A 15,402-nucleotide genomic window follows, 5' to 3' on the forward strand; every position below is an offset into this window, starting at 1 on the left:
GACTGTGACAAAGGGTCCCCCGTTCTTTGCAAACAGCTCTTATTTCAGACCTGACAACCTCACTACACCAAACACATGTCTTGCAGGTTATTTATCCATAAAGGGTAACATGTAAGGTATCTACAGAAAGCTTGTAACTTGTCAAAATTCATAAACATTGCAAGATGTATGTATGGGTAATATTTAAGCAATAATATAACTATATTGAAAGTATGCTTTATGGTCTTGGAGTAAAAGTTAGTCACCAGTCAATAATGTGTCTTGGTGATGGCCCATTCAAGCAGGTGGCAATTGTCACCCTACCCTGGTTAGCTAGTGATCTAATTTAAGGCTTAGTTGTCTAGCTCTGCTCCATCCTGTGCTATCATTGGAAAACCATCAGAGTCAACTGCAAACAATCAAAACCATTTGGAGATAAAAAAGGAACATTACAACAGACAGGGGATCACACTGTGTCAAGGTTCCTCCCCCACTCTGAACTCTAGGGTACAGATGTGGGGACCTGCATGAAAACCTTCTAAGCTTACTTTTACCAGCTTAGGTTAAAACTTCCCCAAGGTACAAATTAATTTTATCCTTTGTCCTTGGAATATCCACTGTCACCACCAAACTCTAACTGGGTTTACTGGGAAACATAGTTTGGACACGTCTTACCCCGCAAAATCCTCCCAACCCTTGCACCCCACTTCCTGGGAAAGGTTTGGTAAAAATCCTCACCAATTTGCATAGGTGACCACAGACCCAAACCCTTGGATCTGAGAACAATGAAAAAGCATTCAGTTTTCTTACAAGAAGACTTTTAATACAAATAGAAGTAGATAGAAGTAAAGGAATCACCTCTGTAAAATCAGGATGGTAGGTACCTTACAGGGTAATTAGATTCAAAACATAGAGAATCCCTCTAGGCAAAACCTTAAGTTACAAAAAAGACACACAGACAGAAATAGTCATTCTATTCAGCACAATTCTTTTCTCAGCCATTTAAAGAAATTATAATCTAACACATACCTAGCTAGATTACTTACTAAAGTTCTAAGACTCCATTCCTGGTCTATCCCCAGCAAAGCAGCATATAGACAGACACAGACCCTTTGTTTCTCTCCCTCCTCCCAGCTTTTGAAAGTATCTTGTCTCCTCATTGGTCATTTTGGTCAGGTGCCAGCGAGGTTACCTTTAGATTCTTAACCCTTTACAGGTGAGAGGATTTTTCCTCTGGCCAGGAGGGATTTTAAAGGGGTTTACCCTTCCCTTTATATTTATGACACACTGTCTTTGAATAAAGACAAAAGTCTGTTTCAGTATAACATAGGATGGGGAGAGACCTCCTGTGTCCATTCACTGAGGAAACATCTTGTAGAGCAGGGGTGTTTTCAAGAAAGCTTGGAGTCTCTTTTTTGTAAAGCCAGCCAGCTCTGAAACAGATTGAACTTTGAGGGGGAACCTAATTTATTAGATAGGAAAGGTAACTATTAATAAGTGTAGACCCTAGTTCATGTTTTATGATTTATTTAGTGTTGTTACCATTTGTTTCCATCACTCTCTCTTGTCTCTAGTTGAATCTCTATTCTTTTTTTATTGCAAGTGCTGTGTGTTACACAGGAGCAGTGATTTCAGGTAAAACTATTATGTTACTATTACTATTACATGCGTTGCTCCTTTGGGGACAGAGGATCTGGGATTTCTGTGAGTAACCAATGACAGGGGCTGGATAGCACAGGGGAATGTTTCACAGGGACATAAGAACATAACATAAGAACGGCCATACTGAGTCAGTATGCTGTCTTCCGACAGCGCCAATCACAGGTGTCCCAGAGGGAATGAACAGAACAAGTAATCATCAAGTGATCCATCCCCTGTAGCCCATTCCCAGCTTCTGGCAAACAGAGGCTAGGGACACCATCCCTGCTCATCCTGGCTAATAGCCATTGATGGACCTATCCTCCATGAACTTATCTGGCTCTTTTTTGAACCCTGTTATAGTCTTGGCCTTCACAACATCCTCTAGCAATGAATTCCACAGACTGACTGTGCGTTATGTGAAGAAATACTTCCTTTTGTTTGTTTTAAACCTGCTGCCTATTAATTTCATTTGGTGACCCCTAGTTCTTGTGTTAAGAACGTAACATAAGTTCTTGTGTTATGAGAAGCAGTATTCAAGATGTGGGCGTACCATGGATTTATATGGGCTCAGGGACTGGGGTTCACCGATTGTTAACCTTCTAGACAAAGACAAGGCTGGCATAGACCAGAAGAGAGCACTTGAGTGGATAACAAGTTGGTTGTGTTAGGGACCATGGGCAAGGCTACCTCTTGCTAGAGGCAGAGTGTAACAACATGAAATCCAAGTCCTGACCATCACTAGCTAACCATCACTATTATTACAACCCATCTACATTTGATATAATCTACAAAGTAGTTGACTTGTGGTTCACTACCTCTTCGAGATCATGGATAAAGTGTTTAAATAAAACTAGCCCAACCCTAGTCTCTGCAACACCCTATGAGACACCTCCCCCACCTCAAAATATTGCTGTTTATATTATCCTTTATTTATGTTCCTTTAGTCATTTTTCAGCCCAGGTGACAGGGCCCACATCAAAGCCCATTTGAATTAATTTTTCAATAATGATTTTCTGAAGCACTGTGTTGAGTATTTACTGAGCTATATATTGAAGTTACTTCATTCCTTACAGGTACTGTATACAACTACACAAAATAAAACATTTTAGGTACCAAAAGACTACTTTTTCCCAACTTCTAGATGGTTATTCTCTATTTCTAGGCTGAATTCCAATTATTTTGGGAAATCTCTTCTCAGGGCAAGAAGTATTGCCTGAAGCAATAAAAAACCATGGAAATAAAGCAAGACTGATATGATCTCTACATCGCCTAGAGGCAGGATATATTAAATTTCTTTGTCAAGCAATATAATTTCTACAACTTTTTTTTATATAAATCTTCTCAATGAACGTATATGCCTACTTTCAACTGATCACATTTACTAGCATCTAACAGCATGGTGTTACATTTGGGTTAGCTAAAATCATTCTCATTGTAAATGACTTTAATAAAGATGTGGAACTCTTTCATAGAGAGAGTCTTCCTTTTAATTTTGTTCCACACAACTTCATAAATAATATTACACAACTGACTGTTACATTTTCTTTGGTCCATAAATTGTAGGCGTGAGGTCTGTCTTCTAAATTTGGAGACACAGTCAGACTAGGTCAACCCTAATAAGTTTTCAAACTCTATTTTTGCTCTGGTTTTAAAACAAAAATGCTGATAAAAAAGTGGATGTCTTATAACTTCTCTCAAGCTGGTGATTCTTATCCCTTAATCTTCCAGTTAGAGATAAATCAAGCATGGAATGTTCAGTTTTGACGGTATACTCTAGCAAAGAGAATCTGTTGAATCATACATACCTTGTAGTAATAATAATTTAGAATATAAATCTTTGTGACAGACAATTGTGACATCATCCTCCCCAGAGCTCCATTCCAAGGAACTGGAGTTTAAAGATAATGAAATGGTTTGTGGCTCAACAACCCCATTATGGTCTATGGAGGAAGGATCAGCATGCTGTAGCTTGAGAGCATTATGAGCATTCTCAGTCTAGCGCAGCAATTGTAGCTAATGAGCACATTATTTTTGCCCCCACGTAGAATAGGTCTTTCAGAGTACTGCTTGATCTCCTGTCTGCCTCAGATTTTCTCTCTGAATTCACCCTTCTTGGCAGCAATACAGTAAATTGCAGATATGTTTGTTTTGTGAGCTATGTCTTTATTTTTCTTCCATTTGATTGTGATGCCTGAACATTAATTATGCAAGTGATTTCACATAAGAGCCCTTCATACTAACATTGAAATATCAATTGAATATGCTCTCATTAACATTTATGAAATAAATGTGGTGAACAACTCAGAGTATGGATGTATTTGTGCCGGGGGGAGGAGGAGAGGAGGAGGATTATCACCGGGGAAAAGAGCTAGAGGGGAGCATACAGTTGTTTTCCTAACAAGTGTCTCTAGGCAGAAAGTATGCATTGCATGTATTTGTTCCATCTTTCATTACTTTGTTAACTACACAAGATGAGACTTTCTGCCTTTGTAACAAACAAAAAGTAAGCCTGTAAAACATGCCTTTCAGCAGTGGTGGGCAACCTGCAGCCCATGGGCCGCACGTGGCCCATCAGGGTAATCTGCGGATGGGCCGCCAGACCAGTTGTTTACGTTTTCATGGCCGCCCGCAGCTCCCAGCATGGTTCGCCATGCTCGGCCAGGCCCACACTGCTTCCCGCAGCCCCCATTGGTCAGGAACAGCAAACTGCAGCCACTGGGAGCTGCTGGCGGCCATGAAAATGTAAATGTAAACAAACGGTCTGGTGGCCCTCCAGAGGATTACCCTGACTGGTTGCATGTGGCTTGTGGGCCGCAGATTGCCCACCATTGCCTTACAGTGAGAGACTAAAGAAGTTCTATTACGGCAGAGCACACAGACAGAGATCATCCAGAGCTGAGATCATCACTCCAGGGTCTCAAATGCTCATAAGTTACCCCAATAAAGTGCAGGCCACCCACTAGCCCTTTGGGTGAATCAAAGGACAACGTTATTAGCCAAAGAGTCTGGTTCTCCAGTTAGGTGTGCACCAAGCAGTCCTAAGGGTCACATGCCAAATAGATTGCACTGCACATGTGCAGAGAAAGAAGGTAACTATACGTTACAGGACCTGAATAGCTCAAGGATGCCTGTTCCAGCTATCAAACCTTCACCAGTACCCAGCCACTGAGAGTTTAAATCCAGCCTTAAGTAGACATTGGAAAGAAAAACAAGGAGACATGTGGCTACAATCTGCTTCAGTCAAAAGTTTTGGGTGTTTTTTTTGGGAGGGGGAGGGGGATATAATCTGGGTACAGTAGATTATTCAGAAGGCACTGAAACTATTTTTGAAATGAAAGTAAATTGCACATGCAAGTGCTTGCTGGAAAGGAAGGGTAATTAGCGGGTGGAAGAGTAGATGGGAATAGGTGGAGAGAGGCCTGGGGTGCAGCAAGGGGAAGGGCAATTATGGGGAGGGGTATAAATGGTGATGGGTGGGTCAGATCAGATGATGCGGAGGAGTGGAGGCTGGGAGGGGATGGGACACTGGAAGGAGGGCAGGGTGAGTGACAGTGGGACCAGGGGAGAATAGGAGCAGGGGCACCTGACAGCCTCACATTCCCCTCCCTTGCACCAGGATCTGGGAGGCCTCACCCATCTACAGGTGTCTGACCCCTCCTCCTGTAAACCAGGTTCTGGAGGACTTGTTCTTTGGCAGAGTGCACATCCCTTATCCCCTTTTGCTGCCTCTCCACCCCCATGAGAGCCACCATTTGGAGAAGTGAAGCTGAGAACAGAACTATTAAGAGCATGCACTGAAAACCCACTGCTGACACATGTGGGAGCTGATAACAGGCATACTTGATGCATATCACAGGTTCTCCAGCAGTGAGGAGAGGAGATGGGAACACCCACTGCTATGAATGGAGCAGTTCACATATCTCAGAGCTATTGTGTCAAGCTGTATTCCTCTCCGAGGGATGTTCCCATTTAGCTGAGAATATCTCATCGAGATGAATGGGCCATTTCACACTTCTCCGAGTCTCTTAGGCTGTAAAGCCCTTTCCCTCCATCCTCTATCCTTCCTAAAAAGTCCCCCTTTCGACACTGTGGTTGTTATGGCCTACCAGGTCCACTCTTTTCAAGGTCTAGACAAGCTTGCTGTTTAAACTTTGACTCTTAAGTGCTCTAAAATCTACAGTTACTCAGATTGCCTTGAAATTTGGTTTGCCTCATGGGGGCACTGGGTAGGTTTAGTGAGCCAAATGTGGGGACATTTGACCAAGGATTTCCCAAGATACAACACTTCCCCTCCCCCAAAAGCCTAGTATTTTATTACATCCAAAGGTTCTACCAACTATTTTTGCACACACCTTCTGAAAAGCTAATAGCCTAATGGGATGGGAAGGGAAAGGTGAGCTGGTAAGAGGGCTGTATATTGTAGGCAATTGCAGGGGAAAGGAGCTTGACAGTCATTGGTCTTATCTCACATTTTTAAAGTTCCTATAAACACCAGGTAAGAAGACTGTAAAGCTCTTGGGACATAGCCCATGTCTGAGATTTCTCTCACCAGTCCTGCTAGCAACTACACATTCCAAACATTTTAAAACAGAGTTATCCCAATTCCATTGTAAAAAAGTGTACAGAGGGGTCACTTAGGTATCACATAACAACTATGTTGTCTAGTAGAGTGAACAGTGGACTGGGGCTTAGAAAACTGGGCTCTAGTCCTGGGTCAGCCATTGGTCTGTGGGGTGACTTTGACCAAGTCACTTGATCTCTCTATTCCTCAGTTTACCCATCAGTAGCATCTGAGCTGCACATCTACACAATAATTACAACTGCCTAAATCATAATGACAGGTTTCACAGTAACAGCCCTGTTAGTCTGTATTCGCAAAAAGAAAAGGAGTACTTGTGGCACCTTAGAGACTAACCAATTTATTTGAGCATAAGCTTTCGTGAGCTACAGCTCACTTCATCGGATGCATACTGTGGAAAATACAGAAGATGTTTTTATACACACAAACCATGAAAAAATGGGTGTTTATCACTACAAAAGGTTTTCTCCCCACCCCCCTTGCTGGTAATAGCTTATCTAAAGTGATCACTCTCCTTACAATGTGTATGATAATCAAGGTGGGCCATTTCCAGTACAAATCCAGGGTTTAACAAGAACGTCTGAGGAATAGTGGGGGGGGGGAGGAATAAGCAAGGGGAAATAGGTTACTTTTTATAATGTCTCAACCATTCCCAGTCTCTATTCAAGCCTAAATTAATTGTATCCAATTTGCAAATTAATTCCAATTCAGCAGTCTCTTGTTGGAGTCTGTTTTCGAATTTTTTTTGTCGAAGGATAGTAACTTTGAGATCAGAAATCGAGTGACCAGAGAGATTGAAGTGTTCTCCGACTGGTTTTTGAATGTTATAATTCTTGACATCTGATTTGTGTCCATTTATTCTTTTACGTAGAGACTGTCCAGTTTGCCCAATGTACATGGTATACTCCCTCCCCCCCCCCCCACGCTGTTCCTCAGAAGTTCTTGTTAAGCCCTGGATTTGTGCTGGAAATGGCCCACCTTGATTATCATACACATTGTAAGGAGTGTGATCACTTTAGATAAGCTATTATCAGCAGGAGAGTGGGGGAGGGGAGGCCACAAAACCTTTTGCAGTGATAAACACCCATTTTTTCATGGTTTGTGTGTATAAAAACATCTTCTGTATTTTCCACAGTATGCATCCGATGAAATGAGCTGTAGCTCACAAAAGCTTATGCTCAAATAAATTGGTTAGTCTCTAAGGTGCCACAAGTACTCCTTTTCTAACTGCCTAAATGACTGCTAACTGCTACCAACACCATTTCTCTTTTTGTTAAAAAAACTAAGAAATCCAATGCCAAAAAACTTTGTTAATGCAGAGCTACAGTTGCCCAGTGGTATCTCGTGCCCTTCTATAGAATGTCATGGTGAGCAAAACTCAAATTTGTGAAAACAATGAAACACCAAGTTCAGCTACACACCCATGTACCCTAGGGTGACCAGATAGCAAGTGTGAAAAATTGGGACAGGGGGTGGGGGGTGCTAGAAGCCCATATAAAAAAAGCCCCAAATATTGGGACTGTCCCTATAAAATCGGGATATCTGGTCACCCTAATGCAACCTAGAATACTCTGCTCTTTTTGAGCAATGCCCCAACACACCCACAAAACATACTTGCATTCTGCCTTTGCATGCATTGAACACCACCTCTGCTACATTTTACAACCTCTTCAACCCCTTTTACAAACTCTTCATCCCTATGCACATGGTGCTATCTAATACTGTACTTTCACTATATTCCGTTAAACACACAGACCACACTCATCTCCCACCTAACTGCTGACTATCCTGATGACAAGAAGACCCCTCTGTCCTGCTAGTGATACAACCTGCACAATGCAGCACTGAAATGAGGGATACTGAATCTCTCAAGGCACACATTCATCTCTTTCCTTTGATCACACAAAGAGAGGTCAGGGAGAGGGGCTCGTATACATCCCCAAAAGGGCCACAGCACCCCAGATTGCCTCACATCATAATCATAGCTCTTCAAACCTGCTAGAACTAATTAATCCACTATTCAATACAGCTACTGCAATCAATACATTCAATTCAGTGAATGCAGCTGGAGGGAATGCAGATAATTCCCAGTGGCTGTTGTCCCTTCCAGGGGAGCAGTATTATGGTTGTTTCCACGTGTATCTTAACTCTGTATTTCCTGGTTTTCGCAACTTTGAGTTTTCATTACCTTGACATTCTGAAAGGGGAACGAGATATTACTCCCCTGCCCCTAGGGAACCACAACTCTATGTTAATGTAGTTTTTTGCTAGTTAATCTATTTAGTTTATCAAAGAGGTGACTTGATCATAGTCTAAAAAGGGAAAAGTTATATAATATTAGAGGGTTCTTTCATCTGGAAGACAAATGTATAACAAGGTTCAATAGATGGAAGTTAAAGTCAGAAAAATTCAAAGTGGAAATAAGTGGTGGGAAGCAACCATTGGTACAGCTTACAAAGGCATGTGGTATTGTATTAACTGTGCTGTAATAAATGGACCCAGAGAACAAAAGGCGTTTACATGACTCCATAATTGTATATTACAAGGGTAAGGACTCTGAAGTACAGAGCCCTCAGCCTCCTCAGTACCGTGGCAAACACCATGAAACATCTTTTTAACTTGTATTAAAGATACAGAAAAGAAGAAAAAAAACAGAGCACTTGAAATATAAAATATTAGGTAAGGCTTCCATTTTAATAATATCCTTTATTCTCCTTTCTCCTTAAATTGTGAAGAGATTTTAGAAGAAAAAATATCTTGTTTGACAGTCTTTTAGGTGGTATTAAAAATGATAATAACCTTCCTTTTGGGGGAAAAGAAAATTAGTTGAGATGGGCTGGAGCTGTTATTGTTAAAGTTTGATCCCATTTCCTAGAAGCCAAAACAAGACAAGCACACACACAAAAAGGAGAGAAAAGAACAGGAAAGATAGAATATACAGAAAGACGTGTACTTTCACTTGTAACCTCACTGCTGAAAAAACACGGCCATGGCACACAGTTTTATCAGTCACTCCCAGACCTGGCAAACTTGAACCAGCATTGGGCTTTTTAGGGCATTGCTTTTAGCTGCCTCTTTCTTGTCACAGGCTTACAACAGTGTTGCAAAATATACAGTCTAGGCCAGCTGAGCCTTATTAGACAGAAGGAAATAAGGAGAGGGATAGGAAAGAGAAGGAATAAGATGGTGAAGGAAAAGGAGATATGGGGGAAAGGAAGAGGCAAGAGCATGAACCAGTGTCACATCCCAGAGGGTGTTTGGGATTTAGCCATAACCAGGGCAAGGTGGCTAAGTCATCTGAAACCCTGTTTCAAGCCCAGTCTGGTCAGGACATCTCTCAGGATCAGGACAATAAAGGCCTAATGGTGTTATGGTGGTTCCGTAGGTCCCAGCAGGAGCAGCAGACATGATCGTGAAGCTCATTCCTTCTGTTTCAACCATCTCCCAGCCAGCAGTGGCTGTCAGACAGCCCTTAATCCCCCCACATCTTTTTTTAAGGACCCCAAAAAGGGAGTGCTGGGTAGAATAGCCCATCCTCTCATTATTTTGTCCAACAATTAGGCCTAACTTTTGACACACCCACGTTTGGTCTATTGATTTCTAGACCTACACTTCTCTTGTTTACCAGGCCTGAATTTATCACAGTCCTTAAATTATAACTGTAGGCCTTTTTGTTTGGATTAACCAAGTCTTTCTGTCTCCCTTTTGAACCCTTTCCAATCAACATTTATTGTTATAGGTTATTGTGATATTTTATTATTTTTACTCACTTCTCAAATTTGAGCTCACAATAAATCTGTAAGCCCATATGCTGGGGTGTCACCCCACACAAGCACTGAGTGGGTTAATGTGTGTCAGGAAGGACTAATTAAACTTAGAGATGGTGCACCTGAGGGGAACCAGTGTGTGATGCTGACAGAGCAGGTGCCAGCTCATAACAAGGTCCCTAGATTTCATTGAACACTGACAAATGCACAGCTGGAAATCAGTCTGGCTCACTTGTGTGTTAGTATTGTTAAAATAGATATCAGTGTGACGGGTTCCCCCCAGGGTGACACCTGGAACTGAGGTACCACTGAGCTGCCCTGACCCACCAGTCTGGGCTCCCTCTCACACTGTGCTGCTGTGACAAGTTGCAGGATTGCTCCTTCACCCAATTTACCTCTCAGGGCCAGTGTGGGGAGTACACCCGAACCCAGGGATCATCTATCACAAAGGCAGGCTTGCCTGGGTGACAAGACAGACTGGAGACTCCATGTGAAGGCTGTTATAGTGCTTGAGGAGTTCACATCTGATACTGGTTTGGTGAAATCTAATTGTAGAACACACAATCAGCTTGGGTGACCTGGTTTGTTACAGTCTGCCCTGAGGTTGGCACTCATGGTCATGGGCAACTCCAGACAGCTTGACACAGGGATTGATAAGGCCTGACAGCTGATGAAGCTCAGCTGGGGAAGGAGCTGGGCTGGGATTATATAGCCAGGAAGTGAGAGAAGGAAAGGGCTACAGGCATATGGTCTGTAGTCACTCTTTAGAGGGAAAGGGAGTTGGCCAAGGACAATGAGGAGAGCCAGGGGAAGGATACACCCTAGGGTGCTGCCTGGACTGGGGAGACTTAAAAGACTTACAAGAGGCCAGAGGTCAATCAGCCATTAGGAGCAGAGGAAGTTCCAATATAAACTTATAGATTAGAGAGATGGGGTAGGAAGGAGCCCAGGAAACAGCAACAGGATCTGAGGCTGAGCAGACCTAAATTGCTAGTCATAGGGTCCCTGAGCTGGAACCCAGAGTAACAGGTGGGTCCAGATTCCCCTACTGGCCACTGGGAAATGGCACAGGAACTAGAGGTGGAACAGAAGATCATCTGAGGTAACATCAGCCAGCTTCTTTGGTGAGACTGTGTTGCCCTAGAAGGGAGGGAATTATATAATGAACCGATAGGAGGATGAGTCATGAAGAGGGAGAACCCAGAGTCACACAGAGTGTGGGGGCGGGGACCACAGCATGAGCAACTGACAGAAGGGGGCACCAGCCGGGGTCAGAGCTAATTCCCAGACCCAGCCACAAGGAGGTGCACCTACAGTGAGGGAACCCCTTTAGAACCCAATTATTACAACAGTCTGAATCACTCAGAGTCTTTAAATGAAGATTGAATGTGTTTCTTTAAGATAGTCTCTACCTCAACTACAAGTTGTTGGACAACAATATATTAATGCATCATTAGGACATTTATTTCTGCTACTAGCTCTAGCAGAAACATATAACACTATATATTAAAGCTTTGGAGAAGACCATCCTGCTGTAACAGTTTGGTCCACAACAATAGTTTCACTATGGTTTACGCTGAAATCTCTGAATACCACATCGTAGGCAGTGATGCCTGTCAATCTAGGGCTTAATCGAACAACCTCATTCATATAAGTAGTCCCATTTACTTAAACGAGACTCTATGGGTGAGTGAGAATTACTAGCATGAGTGACAGTTGCGAGCATTGGCCTTTTTTCTGTGTGTAAAGGATGATGTCCATACATATACAGTATGCTTACCAGGCAGTTTTATAATTTTCTGATCAATCATGTCATAACAATGGTACTGAAAAAGAGGTTTCTGGTCTAGGACACTTCCATTATCTCAAGCAGGAGAGTCTAATTTATCATAACTCTGTATTTTATGTCAGCATGTGTTTGGGAATAACAACAAAGCTGTACATTTGCATATTTGCAAGATGGAAAATGCAGATACCCTTATTGTTGTCTTGTTGCCAGTTATTAAATGAATATGTTCTTCTCACTATGGACAGCAATGCGGTAATCCAAGGCTAAGCCTAGTACTGACATTTATCATATACCTATATCACTATCAAGTGTTGCAACAAAAGCAGCAGTGAATAGTATTGGGTTTAGAATTCCTCAGGTATGTGCCTATTGTTCCTTCCCACTTATCCCCCCTTCCTTAAATGAGGTCTTGGGGTCATGTCCTCATACTGCAACCTACCACATCTGTGAACATGCAATTGCCCAGTCATTGCACTCTGCCAGGTCACTGGAAGAGAATTTGTGCACAAGCTGCTGGCATCACATGAGATATTTCATGTTTTCAGGCTCTCTGCCACAGTCATGAGTATTGGGACAGTGATGTAGGCCCAGTTGAACATCACATCTCCAGACCAACCAACTCCAGTGCAGAGTCTATTAAGACAACACCATATACTCTGGAGTTGATCTGCACTGGGTGGAAGGTGTTTGACTGGTGGGAGCCAAAGTACCCTGGATACAGAGTCATTCTCTATTCTAATCAATCCCTGTTCATATTTATCTTTGATATGTTGCATCAAATTCAGAAGCTATTCATTACATGACCAACCTGTTCATTGATCAGAAGTGGTCTGATAACTTGTATAAGGCAATACAACAGTAGTCACTCAAACAATTTTAAAATATCACACAAGAGTGAGAGAGGTCAAAAATTGTTTGGGTTGGATGGTTCCTTACCAGGCTTCAAAAGGGCCACTACCTTGGCTTGTCACCGGATTTTCAGTATCTTGAGCTAGATGAGACAAATCTTAAACATACTCAAGAGTCCCTTCCATTTATGTAGGCTGAAATTTTTGATCTGTTCAGTTCAGATGTTATCTAAGCCTACTGCTTTCCCTATTTTCAGGATATTGATGCCCGAATCCAATCCTTCATGGAGAAGGCACTTTAAGATCTAGATTGCTGGATGTATCCAGAGGTATTTTCCGAAGTGATGACTAGTTGGTAGTGGTAGTCCACTTTGCCCACCAAATGCTACTACATGGGAAGGATATCTGATTACCCAGATGTTGAAATATCAGAGTTGGAGAGTCTACATATGGTCTACTATGTTTTTTTGCTGTTAAGTGTAATATCCACAGATTCTATTAAGTTCTGCCAGGATTTTAGGTGTTCTTTAGAAATTTCCAACAGTAGATGTTCACCAGCAGCTATTGTGTCATCACCAAAGGGGTCTGCTTGGAATTTTTGCCTGGATGTCTCATACAGTATGGCTGTTCGGGGAGTTAGGCCAAGGTTATATTCCCTCTGACATCCACAAGATATGTTTCACCTAGTAGACAGATGCACAGCATCGACAAAGCAGCCATATTTCTTGATATCGGTGCAATAGGTCTGACAGCTGTGTCAAGATCTTTGGCGAATGCCAACTAGTTTGCTTTGTTGAAGTTGAACTTCATTCTGACACCATGATACAAAAGGTACCAGTGCTTATCTCAATTCCCATTGGGTGGTGGTATGCACTCGGAATTAGGTCTAGCACCAATTTTCTACACATGTGAGCTAATGTAGTACTAACAAAGCTTAGGTCAGGCTTATACACATGCTTCCACTGGCCACTGTTGAAAGAACTAGGGAGCTGCAGGCTCAGCTGATAAGCAACTGCCAAGTTTCTATCATCTTTGCTCTCTGTATAGCCCCCTTGACTGTTATGGCTGTTGAAATCACCAATTAATGTGTGGTACTCTTTGTTGTCATACAGGTGGGTCGATGAAATTGAATAGTATCTCTGGTGGCTTCTAGATGGAAATTATGGAGATCTTATCCTTCTCAGCGGTGAGAAGCTTGATATTATTCTCTTCCATTTTTTAGATGGATGCAATCCTGATACCTGCCTTAACAATACAGTGCTGCCAAATTGACTGTCTCTCCACAGCCAACATCATTCCTAATGTCCTGGGTCATTTGTCCTGTAATCCTGAGTGTATCTCCTGTAGGTAGAGAACATGGCACTGGTATTTTGTGTAAGTATCAGCAATAATTTCCTGTTTAGGAGCTGACAGTCCTACAACATTTATGGAGAGAACAGTCAGTGTGGGCCCAAAGAGGACCCTTGGTGTCCAGGTTGGATTCACATTCTTACCATTGACATCTTCCTTTGTTTTGTAGCATCGCAGTAATAAGAAATGGGAAAGTGATAGTACAAGTTGTTTAGCAGGATTCACAACCTTTAAGGCTGCTTATTCATAGATTACCAATTAGAGATAGGTTTCAGAGTAGCAGCCGTGTTAGACTGTATCTGCAAAAAGAAAAGGAGTACTTGTGGCACCTCAGAGACTAACAAATTTATTTGAGCATAAGCTTTCGCTTATGGTGTCACAAGTACTCCTTTTCTTTTTTCAGTTAGAGATATACTCTGTCAAGGGAGGCCCTTAGCTTGCACAAAAACTGCACTTGCAAAAGCTGACCTGCAACTGCACTTGAATTCAAATGGAATAACTGTGCATGTGAAGGATTAGTTTTTTATATGCACCATTGCAGAAGCTGTCTGTACAGTCAAGTGCCTGGGCTCCTGCCTTTTGAAAGTTTGAACCCTACAGTCTGATTTTAAAAAAATACCTTAAAAATTCAATAATAATTTTCATATAACTCTACACTGGTCAGGATTTTGGTGCACATATATTGAGATACAAAGGTAGATTTACATTTAGACGAAACCTTCATTGTTAACATGAATAGATCTATATTAAATAATAAGACCCTGATTTGGCAAAGCTCCTTAAACAGGTTCCTAAATTTAAGCATGTGAGCCATTCCATGTATGTTAGATTAAGGACAAGAACAAAGGAAAAATACATCTCCATGAGGAAAAAAAATAACCCAGAGTGTCTCTCTCATTGTATAAAATCCTCTGCCCCCCCCCTCCTCCCCCAGCACAGCACCTAACTGACCGGCGGAGAGAATCCTTACATTTGAAGGTAGAGTACTCAGAGAAAAGAAAAATAATGGCCCTGATTCTCAGTCCTCTCACTTACAATCAAAGAGCTGTAAATCAAAGTATGCATGAAATGCTTATTTTTGCACTAACATGTTCCACTCAATGAACCAGCCTGTGGCTCTGTCTCATACAGGCCAGCCGACGGGGAGGAGGAGGGGCGCAAAGGGGGCAATTGCCCAGGGGCCCAGGCAATTTAAAAGGTCCTGGGGGCCCCTGGTCGCTGCCAGCGCAGCAGGACTAAGGCAGGCTTCCTGCACCCTCACTCCACTGCTCCATGCCACTCCCAGAAGAGGCTGATGTCCCTGTGGCCCCTGGGGAGAGGGGTCTCCACATGCTGCCCCCACCCTTAGCGTTGACTCCGCAGCGCCCATTGGCTGGGAACTGTGGCCAATGGGCGCTGTGGGAGCAGTGTCTGCGGGCAGCAGTGCACGGAGACTCCCTCAGCCCCCCA

The sequence above is a fragment of the Lepidochelys olivacea genome (genome assembly GCF_965140295.1).
Source record: "Lepidochelys olivacea isolate rLepOli2 genome assembly, chromosome: 1".
Lineage (NCBI taxonomy): Eukaryota > Metazoa > Chordata > Testudines > Cheloniidae > Lepidochelys > Lepidochelys olivacea.